A 14,766-nucleotide genomic window follows, 5' to 3' on the forward strand; every position below is an offset into this window, starting at 1 on the left:
TGGGAAGCGCAGCCCAGCCTTGATGGCCGCCTCGTAGCAGCCAAAGCAGGCGCTATCATAACTGGTACCAGCCGGCCATACGACTGTGTCTTCTGGATCCGGCACGAACACTAAAAAGTCGGGGCCCATTGTGTGGTTTGCGATAAAGCTCTCCACTTTCTCTTGCATGGCTGTGATCCGGCCCCGAGGTACCATGCAGTAGTAGGGGGTATTTTGCTCTCGGTAAGAGGCGGATGGCTCCGCCCAATTGTCCCCCTTCTCAACTGCGTGAGAAAGCCTCGCCTCTTGCAGGCGACTGTTTTTCTCTTCTATGTCCAGAGAAGCATGGCCAGAAGAGCTAGACTCGGAATCGTCCTCTGACGAGTCCAAAGAGGACGACTCCTCCCCTCTCCCGGAGGGGCCCGCCTCCTCTCCTTTAAAAGGAGCAGGAGAGAAAGAAGAGTTGTTAACTGTAAAATGGGAAGGGGTCACTATGACTCCTCCCTCAGAATTGCCGGCTTTCAGGCCGCCTTGTTTCACTTCCACATCTGGCGCCTGGTCAGATGTTTCACTAATCGGTACCCTGTGGGAGGAGCCGTGTGAATTTGAGATCCTAGCAGTCTTTTTTGTTCTTGCCATCCTGCTCTGCATAGACACAGATACAGTCGGACTTTGTATAAAGGGCAAAGATGGGTCCGGAAAAGGGCAGGCGGCACTCCTAGTCCTAGATTCAGCCGTCCCCGTTGACCGGCTGATCACTAATCTAGGTCGTGTCGTGTGCTTCCGTGGTGCCATTTCAAAAAATAAAAAGAAAATTAAGAGTAAGAGAACCGACAGTTACCTGAACGAGTGACGATTGATGAAGTGCTGAAAATCCTGTGCAGTCGGCTTGTCAGAACAGGCGGTAGGCAGAAAAGGTCCAAAATGTCAGAGCAAGTTCAGGGGTCCGAATGTTCTCTCACAAAGTTCTCAAGTGTGAAAATGACTCAAGTCAACACTCCTTTATATAGGCGAAGTGAGAAGGCTAAGGGTCACTTCCAGAATTCAAAATTTGGGCGGGAGAATCTCTCGGCCCTTTGCCGAGTGACACCTGTAGCAGGCCGTCGCCTGTTACAGTTCGACACCTGTCACAGGTAACACGTGACCAGTCACGTGCCACCTGTGAGGGGCAAATGATTAGGGGATTTTGCTCCTACCAATCACCATCTGACAAGTGGACCAATCAGGTTCCGCCATGTGTCCGTCACATGGGCCAATAGGAGCCTGCCACGTGTCAAGCAATGATCCGTCCACCTTGGACCAATTACGACACGACATGTGTCCTTCCCATGACACCTGGGATAACCGGCCACCCAGGCCCAACTTCCGAGGGAAGCCCAATCAGCCCTAGGTTAACCTAAACCTAGGATTGGCACGTTTCCCAAGGTTATAAATACCTCCCTTAATCCTCATTAAGGAGGGATTACAGAGATCACACAGAGATAACAGGCTGATCACGCTAACAAAGCAGATTACCTACATTAAACACTCTCACCTAGAGAGACCCAATCACTTTAATTTCCGCATTAATTACTCCTTAATCAAGTACTAACTTGACCGTCGGAGGCGGAGCTCCCACCACCAGGAGTCTCCGTTGTTTTGCAAGTACAGGCGTCCGGTTCCAGTCTCGGAATTGTAACTCTCCCGCAGGACATCAGAAAACCCCGAACACTACATACGTCAAATTAAAATGTAGCAAAGGCTTCATATGTGATATGGATAAGAAAATTTCTTATAAAGTCTTTCTACAAAGCAAGGCATAAAAGTTGTATTAAATTGTTTGACGCACGTTCGATTCCTATATAGAGCACGGGGAACTACTACACAAACCATACTTAATACAAAATGTTTGTTGCTCAAGTAGGTGCCCTTATGGAAAATTGTTCCAAAAGGTCAAGTGAGAGTAGTGTAAATCTTAAAAGAGTTCGAGAAAAGCAACAAACAAACATGGTTCAAACCACGGTTGGTTCATCCAATGTTGAATATGCCTCCTCAAAAGCCAAGTGGGAGTATAAGAATCTCGAAAGGTTCGAGAGCCTTGAAAGAGTTCAAGAAAATCTAATTCGAAAATCTTGAAGAAATTCAAGAAGTATTCGAATAAAAGCAACAATATGAGCATGATTCACCTCATGTTACAAATGACACCGCGTGGTCTCATTAAGTTTAATGGGAATAATAAACATGTGTCGAAGGTAGTACGTTCCAAGTGCACATCCTCTATTGTTGTTTCTCATTGAAAACTAAACAAAGTTGTTGTATGAGTTTCAATTGTTGCATAAAAACCCACAATGATGACTAGCATACGTAAAACTTAGCCAAAGAAATATGATTTCATATTGACTAAGAGTTCTAAAATATTTATTTTAGAACATGATGATTATGCAAGTAATAAAGATGATTTGACAAGTTATAACTCCAAGTGGTTTAAAACCAGGAATTCTGAAATAGATTCTAAGTCTGTAAGCAAGTGTATGACACTTGAATAATTTTCCTAATTGGGTGAGACCCATTAGAAGCAAAACAGACAAGAAAGAATAATGTTTTCTAACTAAAGCAAAGACTTGTTAAAGGATTCAACTAATTCATAGTATGACTATGATTACGATGAAACCATTACATTAGTCATGCTGCAAATATCTATTAAAGATATTTTAGTGATTTCTACCTTACAAGATTTGGTAGATGGATTTCAAAACACTTTCTTCAAATTGTTCATGAAAGAAGATTTGTATATGATACAATCAAAAGTTTGAAGATCCAATAATCCTAGGGATGCATAGCATCATGGAGTTAGTGTTCTTAATTTTTTGAGTTAATTAAATTGTTTGATGTACTCGTAAAATGAAGAAAAGGTCGTGTATATACAAGATGTTTAGTGGGAGCTATACAGTCTTCTTGGTCTAGTATAAAGAGTGATAATTCATTTCTTTAACAGTCAAGTGATGGTTAATGCATTTTATATGAAAACCTAGAAGAGGAAGATGAGTACAGTTGGGATTCAAAATCTATAGAGATAGGTTTTGAAGTATGTTTGACCTTGGTTAAGAAACTTATATTGATAAGATTCTTATAAGGTTCAACATTATATTGAAAGGAGTTTCAATCCCATGTAACATGACACATTGATCAATGATTCAATGCTTTGAGAAAGGTTGATGAAATTAAGGTTTTGAGTGATGATCCTTATGCAGTATGCAAATGATGTATCATGCATGTCATGGACTATACTCGTCTATTTGATTCATGTGTTATAAGAACAAGTGATGATAGATTTTAATCGAAATCCATTGTGATGTTGGAATACAAATTAGAAATTACTAAATTCCTTGCGAAAGGGCGAAGGAAAATTCTTAATGTATGGAGGTGAATATTATTATAATTTAGAAATTGCAAAAATTCATGTTTCTGAGAATGCCTCATGAACTCTACTAACTAAACCCTTTCCATGACCAAGGTATGAGGGTCATACTAAGATTCTTGGATTGTAGCAAGTTATGCAATTTGAGTTTTGTATGTTTTGAGAAAACATGTCACATAAGTAATACATTAACTTGCATAATTATGTTTATCAATTGAAACAAAGTTTCAATCTTATTTAATTATGGTTTTTTGATATTAAATAAAATGTCCAAAATAATTTTGGATTGATGGGCTAATCATTCACTTGAACATAAACAAAGGCATAGAAATTGAATTACTTATGAACTAAACATTCTCGAATATCGAAGTAAAAGATCCAATCTAGCCGCCTTCCGGGGTCAATTGGCTTCTCCTAACATAGCCTCTATGCTTCCACATTAGACCCATATACTAGAAGGTACTATTAAATAACAATCGATAATAATGAACCTTAACTAAGTCAACTTCCATTCCTTGTTAGCAAAGATTCACCTTTAATCAACCAACAATGTGCACTTGCAAGAAGATTAAAGAATATCAAGCATATAATGACTTTAATAACAAATAAATCAATTCTAAACTCTAGAACATGCTCAAGAACCAACTACACCACAACCATCCCCTTAATGAGGAAATTACTCACTAATCATGCTAATAACAAGATTAATTAACAAAAAATCAAGAATAAACATTATTAACAAGAAATACCAACAACTGAAATAATAATCAAAATAAAGCAATAAAAATAGAGGAGAGAGAGTTAGAGATTCTCATTGATTGAATGTGAAAATCTACAAGCAAGATGATCAATCTTCCTCTTCAATATCCAAGAACAACAATGGTGAAACCCTCACCTTCTCTCTCTAAACTACTCTAATCCTAACCTAAACCTAGAGAGAGAAGCTCTCCTAAAAACTGATTAGAGAATTGTATAAATGATAATTATTCCCCCCCCCCCCCCCCTTTTTAATTACCCCAAAAATGGGTATAAATACAAAGCTAATAAAACTAAGCAAATAATAGAAAAGAAAATAAAATGAAAAGGAAAAATAAATAAAGAAACTAATTATAAAAAATAAAAGAAAGAAATAAGAAAAGGGGGAGGAAAAGAAAAATAAAAAAAAAAAGAAAAAAAAAAAACCAAAATCGAATCCCCCCCAAAACCAATCAGACGCTTTTTTTTCCTCCTTCACATTTGGCTGCTTGAACTCCATTGAAGCGCATCTTCATCACCACCATTCATCAACTCCATCAATGGCTATCCTCGCTTCGACCTTCAATATCAACCGTTCGATCTTATTAAACATCATGTGCGAAGCTCGTGAAATGGTTCGGTCGAACCATGGGTTGGTGTGGCCGAACTACGGGGTTGGTTTGGTCGAACCATGTGTGTGTTCGACCACACCTCTTCAAATTACAAAACTTCAAAAGTTTCAAATTACGGAACTCCTATGCGATTTGCTTGAACCCGATTGATTTGCTATTTGCTTTGATTTTGGGCGCTTTATTGAAGGGTTGAGTAATTGCGGTGGATGTGAAGATTGGGTGGCTGAAATTGTGTGGCTGCGGCGGTGGTGCGGTGCGCGGAGAGGTGTATTGAGGTGGCTGGTGCTGGTGAATTCAGGGGCTAATGGGTTGGTGTGAAATGGTGGTGGCACTTTGGTGATTTTTGTGGTAGAATAGAGGTGAGTGTGGTGGCGATGGTTGTTGGGTAGGTGGTGATTGATGGCTGCTGGTGATAGGTGCGGCGGGTGTGAGGGCTGCAAGATGTGGAGGTTGTTGTTACGGTGTGGGCTGCAATATGTGTGGAGCAGGGGAGTTGTTAGGTGGGTGGAAATGGGAGTAATTTGAGCTGGATTTGCCGGCGGTGTTGGTGGCTGACGATGGCTGCGTGGTGGTGTTTTCCAGGCAGCATTGCTGCTGGTTGTTGTTGTGGAGTGAGTGAGGAGCTGGGAGCAGGGGAAATAGGTTGATGGTGTGGTGAAGGGAGCAGGGGAAGTGTTGATTGATTTTGCTGGTGTGGTGGAGGATAGGAGATGGTGGGGTGAAGGTTAAGGTGGGCAACAGTCAGCAGCTTAGCAAAGAATTGCACACACTTTTACTCATCCCCGAACTCTAAACTCACTTGACATGAAACCCGGGATCCTAAACACAAAACCGAGGAGAAATCAAGACAAATAAAAATGAAATAAATAAATTAGGATTAAATAAAGTAAAATAGAAATAGAGAAATAACACTAAACTAATAAAAATTAAATAAAACTATACAAGTAAATAAAATCTAATAAATAACAAAATAAATTTAAAACTAATAAAAACTAAACAAAAACTATACAAGCAAAGAAAGTAAAATAAAATAGACTCAAAACTAATTAAAATAAATAAAAGTAAATTAGAATACTCTCAAGGAAAAATAAAGAATGAAATATAACAAATCAAAAGCAAATTAAATACAAAAATAAACTAATTCTAATAAAAACTACGAAAAGAACTAAAACACGACAAAATTACCAAATAAGCAAGAAATGTTATTAAAGATAAAAAAAAAGAGAAAGAAAGGGAAAATAAGATAAAATAAACACGAAAATGACTCTAAAAATACTTCCTAAGAGTGACATAAATGTCACTCATCAATATATTAGTGGATAGCTTTGACATGAGTGGAACACTGATTCCATTCAATGATTGATTTAACTATGGTACACTCAAACGTCTAGCCGTAACTGGAGATTATAAAGGGTGTTTCCCGGTTGCTTCATGAGTTGAGTGGGAGCTTTAGTTGCAATAAATTGGATTGAGTCTACCTTTTTAGTTAGGAATGTGTCTTGGGCCAAAATGCATGGTCGTGCTCAAATGAATTACATAGTAATCATTTGTTCTGTGAATCTAACTCAAAGATTTGTAGACTAATATAATCACGACATGAGATGCAATCATATTATCAAATCGACACACATTGACTTATGTTATTTGAATATTGCGCACTTGTCCCAGACAAGTGGGAGATTGAAGGAGTTATGTCTTCGATAAGTGCAATTACTAGATATATCAAGGATCACTATTATGGAGATAATAAGTTCGTTCTTTTGGGTCGTCATTGTTTGTTGCTAGATATGACAAATGATCTTTGGGCTAGTTAAATAGTCCAAAGCCCAATAGAATGGATCCTATGAGGTCACACAACAAGGGTATTGGATTAAACAAGTAAGAGGGCTATTAATGGGCCTCATGAGACTATGACATACCATGTAGAGTGTTGGGCTAGAGTAGTGTGTTAAGGATAAGGAGTTTGGGCTTAATATTGACTCTTATATAGAAATATGATCTATAAATAAGATCCATGCCTAGGGTTGCAGTAAGTCATAATTAACTTACAATAAATTGTAACACAAGGCAACCAGTTTTGAAAAGCCCTAAACTCCCTTTTCTCTCATCTCACTCACGGCTCTCCCTCTCCCCTCACGTTCGTACGGCCGGCGCCCATAGGTGGTTGTTCGTGGTGGTTATTGTGGTGGTTCTTGGTTAGTTTGTCTCTCTTCTCCGTTGAAGGTTGATTGAAGCGTTCAATCACGACTAACTAGCATAAGTGGAGGTTTAACTTGTGCTCGTGGACCAAGTAGAGGAATCACACTTGTTCTTTATCTCCCTTTGTTCTTGCTCGATCGCATGTGGAATCACGCTTCAAAGTTACGATTATATGTTCTTTATGTGTTATGCATTAAATCTTGGGATTAGGTACTGTATGAATATGATTCATGTTTTTCCGCAATTAGTACCTATAATCTCCTACACTTTGTTTTATTGTTATTTGTTTATTCTAATTTTTTTAATTCCCGTGTAATTTTATAAATAGAAATGTAAAAAAGGGATGGAGGGAGTACAAAATTAGAGCGATATTAGCCAAAATAGTCGGATTTATTTTGCAAAATCTACTCTTATCTAGAGGTGTCAAAGGCACACCCGAACCGACCCGATCCGAATATTATCCAATTCAGATTTGGACTCGGGTAGATATAATAATTTAATATGACTTAACTTTAAATATTGACTCGACCCAACCCGGCCATATTAGACCTAATCCGATCATTAGAAATCTATATCTATACTTAGTATTTAAAAACTCTAACCGGAAAATACACATATCTCCATTGTATAACACTTTTCTAGCTTCTTTTACACTAAATGTGCCACATGTCTTCTTATATTTTTTTATAAAAAAAAAATTTATCACACTATCTTAATTATTTCATTAAACTTATATTTTCATCTTTCTCATACACGCTTCATATTCATCTCCCCTATTCAATTCAACCTTTTCCTTTTCTTTCTTTAATTTTACATTCACCTTTTTTTTTTTTTTTTTTTTTTTTTACTCTTATCCAACAACTGTGACGAGACAAGCTTAAGGAATTTCTCATGTTTTCATTTTATTTATTTTTTTGCTACAATCTTTTCACTTTTTGATATTCTCCCCTAATCTTCCAGCCCCCTAATGGGTACTCAGAGTTCTTCATTGAACCGGCTCCTCAGCTTTGTCTCCTCCATTTGAAACAGCTTCTTAGGTAACATTTTTCTTTGTTTTTTAAGTATCACATTATCGTCGATTTTGTTATCAGTATAATCAATTTAGGGTTGTTCTGTGGTAGATTGATTGAACTATTGATTAGAATTAAAGCTATGAAGATTATATACATCAATTTTGCTGCTAGAGTTTTACAATCTGGAATTTCTGTTAATATTCTTAAGCCAGAAGATTTTTAAGTGATTTTTATATCATAATTGAGCCAAATTTGGTTGCTAATGTGTTGCAGAACCCTTTAATGCTTAATGCTTTCTTATTTTTTTATTTTAAATTTATTTAATTTTATTTTGTATTCTGGGGTACAATGATAAGTTGATAAAGTACTCACTCTTTTCTTTAAATTCTCAATTATTCTTGTTTTCATTGAATAAAATAAATTGGAATGTGGTAATGGGTATTTGAAATATTGGTTTTTTAGGTCTTATTTAAAATATGGAAAAGTCTAGTTTTTGTAAATTTGTTAGACCTAAAATGTTAGGGAGTTTAACTTTGCTATTTGTAATCTTGTAATTATCAAATTCTTTGATTTCTTGCTTCCTAGTTCCTATGTTAGCTAATATAGTAAGACTTTTATTTGCTTATGTTAGTTTGGTCTTTGTTTTTGTAAGAATTGTTGCTGGATATATATTTTGAAATGCAATTACATATAGGCGCATGATGAGGAGTTTGAGGCAATGGGCAATGACGTTTGCACTTCGAGATGAAGGAGAGGCAGCGTTGGACTACTGAAGAGGACGCGTTACTAAGTGCATATGTTAAGCAATATGGTCCAAGAGAATGGCATCTTGTCTCCCAGCGAATGAACACACTCCTTGATAGGGATGCCAAGTCTTGTTTAGAGAGGTGGAAGAATTACCTAAAACCCGGGATTAAGAAAGGTTCACTCACAGAGGAGGAGCAGCGCCTTGTTATCCGTCTCCAAGCCAAGCACGGGAATAAATGGAAGTAAATCGCTGCAGAGGTGCCTGGGCGTACTGCTAAAAGATTAGGCAAGTGGTGGAAGGTGTACAAGGAGAAACAGGAGAGGACTAAAAAGGAAACTAGCAAGTGCTTGGAGCCAATTGAAGAGGGCAAGTACGACCATATATTGGAAACTTTTGCAGAGAAACTAGTGAAAGAACGGACGCCCCCTAGGCAAACATTTCTTATGGCTACCTCCAATGGGCTTTTTTTACATAGTGATCACCCCTCTCCCCCTGTGCCCCCTCCACCTCCGGTTACTTATACCACAACTATGCTCCCTCCATGGCTTTCTACCTCTAATGGAGTTTGGCTGCCATCTTCTCCTTCTGTTACCTTAAGTCTCTCGTCGTCTATTGTCCCTACGCATCCCCCAACTCCAGTGACTTGGGTTCCACAAGAAATGGGATCCCATAATATTGATAACTACCCTCTTACTTTGGGTTGCTTGCCATCTTGTGCTGGGGCACATCCTGAGCAGATGATCATGTCAGAGCTCATGGATTGCTGTAGAGAATTGGATGAGGGGCACCATGCTCTGGCAGCTCATAAGAAGGAAGCTGCTTGGAGATTAAATAGAGTGGAGCTTCAACTAGAGTCAGAGAAGGCCAATCGAAAGAGGGAAAAAATGGAGGAGATTGAGGAAAAGATAAACGCTCTCAAGGATGAGCAGAAAGCTAGCATTGAGAGAATCGAAGCAGAGTGCCGGGAGCAGCTTGCTGGGCTACGGAGAGACGCTGAAGCTAAGGAGCAGAAGCTTGCTGAGCAATGGGTTACTAAGCACACATGGATTACAAAGTTACTTGATCAGATGGGCTGCAGGACTCGGGTTACTGAACCAAGTTGATTCTCCAGAGCAAAATGGACTAACTGTTAAATTACATATTGTCTGTTTTTTGCATTGCTGATTAGTTTGCAATTTGTGCACTTGAAGTGTTTGCATTGATCTCTTTCAATAATAATATTGTTTCTTCCACTACCATACTCTGCGTACTTGCAAGAGATTACACAATGATCTAGTAGATTGTTAGAAGTTTTGTCTCTCTTATATCCGCTTATAGATGCCTAAAAGTCGTGATACTCTCTCTATTTCATTGTATTTGCTTGGAGGGCTTTTATTGAATTTGATAGCTGAAAGTTCGTTCAGACGAAATGAGAGACTTTTAATTTTAGTAATTAAAGTTGTTTTTTTGCCTACCTTAATATTGGATTGATTTCAGTTGATTTTAATTAACTCAGGATGGGTCAAAATTCAAATTAATTTTCGCTTATCAAATATGTATACTCTCTGATCATAAGGTGCAAAAAGTGTTGAAGTTTGAGAGGTATAAGGTCATTACTTGAGGGCATAGGAGATGGAGGGATGGTCCCCCTGGTTGGTGGGTCGATCCTCATTTCCCCATTCCTGTGATAGGGCGGCTGAGAGGGGGATCATAGACCCACACAGATAAGGGTTTTTATTGGCTGGAAGCAGTTGGCCCACTTGAATAGTTTTAAAATTTTGTTGTGAAAATTTTGCAAAAACTTTTGAACTTTGAATTTATTTATACTTTTGGCGGTGAATGATGTTGGAGGCTTTGCGAAAGACACTATGGAAGGCCGACGATGGTGGCTTTAAGGCGAGGGTCGACGACGGTTGCTTTAAGGTGAGTAAAGTGGTTGAGAGGAAAGGAAGGGCTGATGGACGACGTAATCAGAGAGTGATGTTGTTTAGAATATGAAACGATGGTCAGCGAAATCAGAGAGTGATGTAGTCCATACGTTGTTCGGAAGCAGTGGAGGGTGAAATAAAAGGCGTGGGTGAGCGAGTGAGTGAAAGACATGACGAAGACCAGGTGTATTGTTGTAGTATTGAAATTGTTTTGAAAAAATTATGTAATTCATCATTTGTATTATTTTAGTAACAAAAATTATTTTTTTAGTATTTTTTGTATTATATTAGTATCAAAAAAGAATGTTTTATATACAAAATTCATATCAGATTCTTAGTTGTGGTATAATATGGACGTAAATATCACAAAATGTTATAAATACGAAAAAGATGTTTGTTGGTAAAAAAATAAAAAATTCCTGAAATTCTTAGTCATGCTTGCATAAAATGTGATTTTTAATTTGAAAAGAGTTTGTGAATTTAGATAAGTTGGTTGTTGTAAATCTTTTAGAACAAGAGGTCTCTTTAACTATAGTAATTAAAAACATTTGAAAGGAAATAGTGGATACGTGATTGATGGTGAATTAGTGATGTGAGTTGATGGTAGAACACATAAATGGAGTTACTGTTACCGTCACGATGGTTTCAAAAGTTGTAATATTGATGTTGGATAGCAAAATTAGGGTTGTTCCGATTTACTAAAAACAACTGAACTGAAACTGAAATGAACTGAACGTAATTGAAATGGATTTTTTATGAGAGAAGAAAATTAGGAACTGAACTGATTGGAGTTGAACTGAACTGAAATTAAGTTGAACAGAACAAACCTTTAGTATATGAAAATATGAATATTATAAGGTCAATAAGAATTTGCACATGTAAATTTGGTCAAAAGCTGTTTAGTAACTACAATTTAGTTGTATATACCTACACCCTAGTGCATGTAGTACTACCTACACCCCCACTACTCACTTTCCCACTAAAGCTTAAAAAAAAAAAAAAAAAAAAAAAAAAAAACGGGTATAGTAACATCCTAAGCTACCAAAAAAATAAAATTAGAAGTATTTTCTCTCTCTTAAACCATATTACTCTCTCTATTTTTTCTCTCATCAAAACCTCCAAAAATCTAAAATGACATTCACAAAAAAGCTTGAAATTCTCTACAAAAATCAAGCACAATTTTCTAATATAAGAGATGAAATCGCACAATTGCAAGAAATTTCTCCAAAAAAACAATGTAAAATCAAATTATAAGGTGATTGTTCCCTTTTTGAAAGAAAAAAGTACAAAGTTTATATATATATATATATATATATATATTTATTTATTTTGCGATTGAATTTTTTTATCTGCATTTGGTTATTATCCTTTGATGATTGTGATGAATTTGATGCAATTTATTACAACTAGGTGCTTTTATGATTTTGATTCATTAAGTTTATAAGATTGATTTTAGTTTTTTAATATAGAAATCTTGTTATTGTTTCTATAGTAGTCAGTTGATTAATTATTTGGAGGTAATTTGTGTTTTTTTTTTGTACAAAAATTATTTTTTATATTCAAACTAACATCTAGAGTCTTAATTGCAATAAGTTTGAATATTTGATAGCAGGAACTGTAACATCAATTTGCAGAAACTTATTTATTGTGAATTAGCTTGTTATTCGGTTAATTTTCAACAAGTAAATTTAATTTGTCGTAAATGTTCATTTTTGATGAACTTCATGTTCATTTGTAGAAGGACTAATATTCAAATTGTAATTACTAATTTAAAAAACATATTATCAATTATTATGGGACGGAGGGAGTAAGTTATTATGAAATTGTGGCCATTGCAAATTGAGTATAGAGTATAATTGTGCTAATTTTCTGGATTATTTGAATCTTTGTACAATTACTAAGATTAAAATTAGTTTATATTGAAAATGACTTTTCGGTAAATGTTCATTTCAATTTTGATAGACGTTTATCATGACATTAGTACATGATCAATAACATTATTAGCTACGATCTAATTACCCTAGCTTGTTTATAATCATTCATGTATTAATGAATGTTTACTAGTATTTAAACAAATGTTCTTTTTTTTTTATTTTAAATACGTACATGTTCATTATCATATTGAAGATATCAACATAAAATATAATAATACATATTTATGCTCATGAGCTTCATTTGAATATCATACTACGTATATACATTTTAAAAATAATATTGATATGTGTTGTTTTGAATTTGATACATACATAGATGTTCATTTGTATATTTGTGTATTTACACATATATTAATGTATGTTCAATTGTTTATTCACTAGCTAAAATATGTTAAAAAATAAATCATATATTATTAATTCATCACAGACCTTTGATAATTCCATTCTAAAATATAATATATTCTTATGGTATTCATCCATATGTAATATCAAACCTTATAAAGTTGTATTTTGATATATTGAACTATTATTAATTGTCATTTACTATTAGTATATATGCATTTGGATTTTGACATACGTTATTTTTTATATTAATAAATGTTCATTTAGAATTTAATACATGTTCATTTAGATTTTATACATTTTCATCCTTGCATTGAAAGATTTTTATATCTTTATAGTGTGTTTAATTCTGTATTCTTAATTGTTATTGAAGTGTAAATTTTCAATTTTAAATCTTCAGATGTCACGTACTTTTATTTGGAATGTGTTATTATTATTCTTTTGAATAAACTCTATAAATCTCTTATTGTATAGGATAATCAAGCGAGGAAGTTAAAGGCGACATATATATAATGTGCTCAAATTATATTTTTCATGGAAAACACACAAGTATGTGATTAGAAGTGCAACAAGGAGGATAAATGTACACTTTATTATACCAAATATAACAAATAATATTCATTTAATTAACAAAACACATATGTGCATTTGGTACACTTTCATGTTTATAAAACAATTAAATGTAATACTATTGCTGTATAGAAATGCATTATTATTGTAATAAAATTAAATTCATTATATAGCGGAAATTATTTTTTAACAACATTGAATATAATTCTAATATGTATCATCTTACTAGGAAACTTACACATAGCTTTAGAAATGAACATGTGATGATAAAAAAAGAACATTTGTTGAAACATGAATAAACAAAAATGAACATTAGATGATGCAGTACTTATAATGAAAATGATTTAAACGCAACAGTTCTTATAAATAAATCTGCTCTTTTTTTTTAATAGAAAATTCATGAAATTCAATTCAAAAAATACATTAATTTGAACAAATACTCCTTATTAAAAATGAACGTCTAATGATACATCAATGAACATTTTCCAACATAGAAATGAACATGTTATAAACATTTTCCAACATAGAGGGTGGGGGGTGCAGGTAGTGTTCCCTATCGTGGGGTGTAGGTAAAAATTTGTACCAACAATGTATGGAATGAATTGATTTGATTTGTGGTTATTAAGCCCAACTAAGCTCAGATATTACATTTGTGGCTTAGTAGGCCTAGTTATGGTTAGTGTGTTGTAATGTGAAGATATAACTGGTTTTTTTAAAAATAATATTATTAAAATCAGCAACTTAGTATATAACATTAGAAACAAGTAATGTCTCTTGTGGGAAGGCCCCCAAATAATAACCTGAGAACAAGTTTATTTATAAGGATTACTGCGCTCAAGTCATTTTTATTATAAGAAGTTTTAAATCATCAAACGTTCATTTTTTTTCCCATATGTTACAACATATGTTCTTTTTTATATCATCAAATATTCGTTTCAAGAGCTATGTATAATTGTGTAAGTAATATAAGTTGTATGCAAATACATCTAAAAAATCTATTTATTTAAATAAAATGTAGTTATAAAATAATCTCCAACATAAAATAAATTTAATTTAATTACAATAATAATAACACAATTCTATTCAATTTCATATAATTTCATCATAAGCATGAAAGTGAACCATTCAATCCTAAATGTACATGTGTGTCTTGTTAAATGAACTTTATAATTATTACATATGGTATAATAAAGTGTCTATATAAATATATCCTCCTTGTAGCACCTCTATGAAGGAATTATGTCTTCGATAAGTGCAATTACTAGATATATCAAGGATCACTAATTATGGAGATAATAAGTTCGTTCTTT

The 14,766-nt window shown here is 34.7% G+C and overlaps 1 pseudogene; it reads left to right on the plus strand.

Moving 5' to 3' along the window:
* The first annotated feature begins 7,536 nt into the window (after positions 1-7,536).
* On the plus strand, positions 7,537-10,112 carry LOC110735295 (annotated as a pseudogene).
* Positions 10,113-14,766: the final 4,654 nt, after the last annotated feature.

Source organism: Chenopodium quinoa, unplaced genomic scaffold, assembly GCF_001683475.1.
Source record: "Chenopodium quinoa cultivar QQ74 unplaced genomic scaffold, ASM168347v1, whole genome shotgun sequence".
NCBI lineage: Eukaryota > Viridiplantae > Streptophyta > Magnoliopsida > Caryophyllales > Amaranthaceae > Chenopodium > Chenopodium quinoa.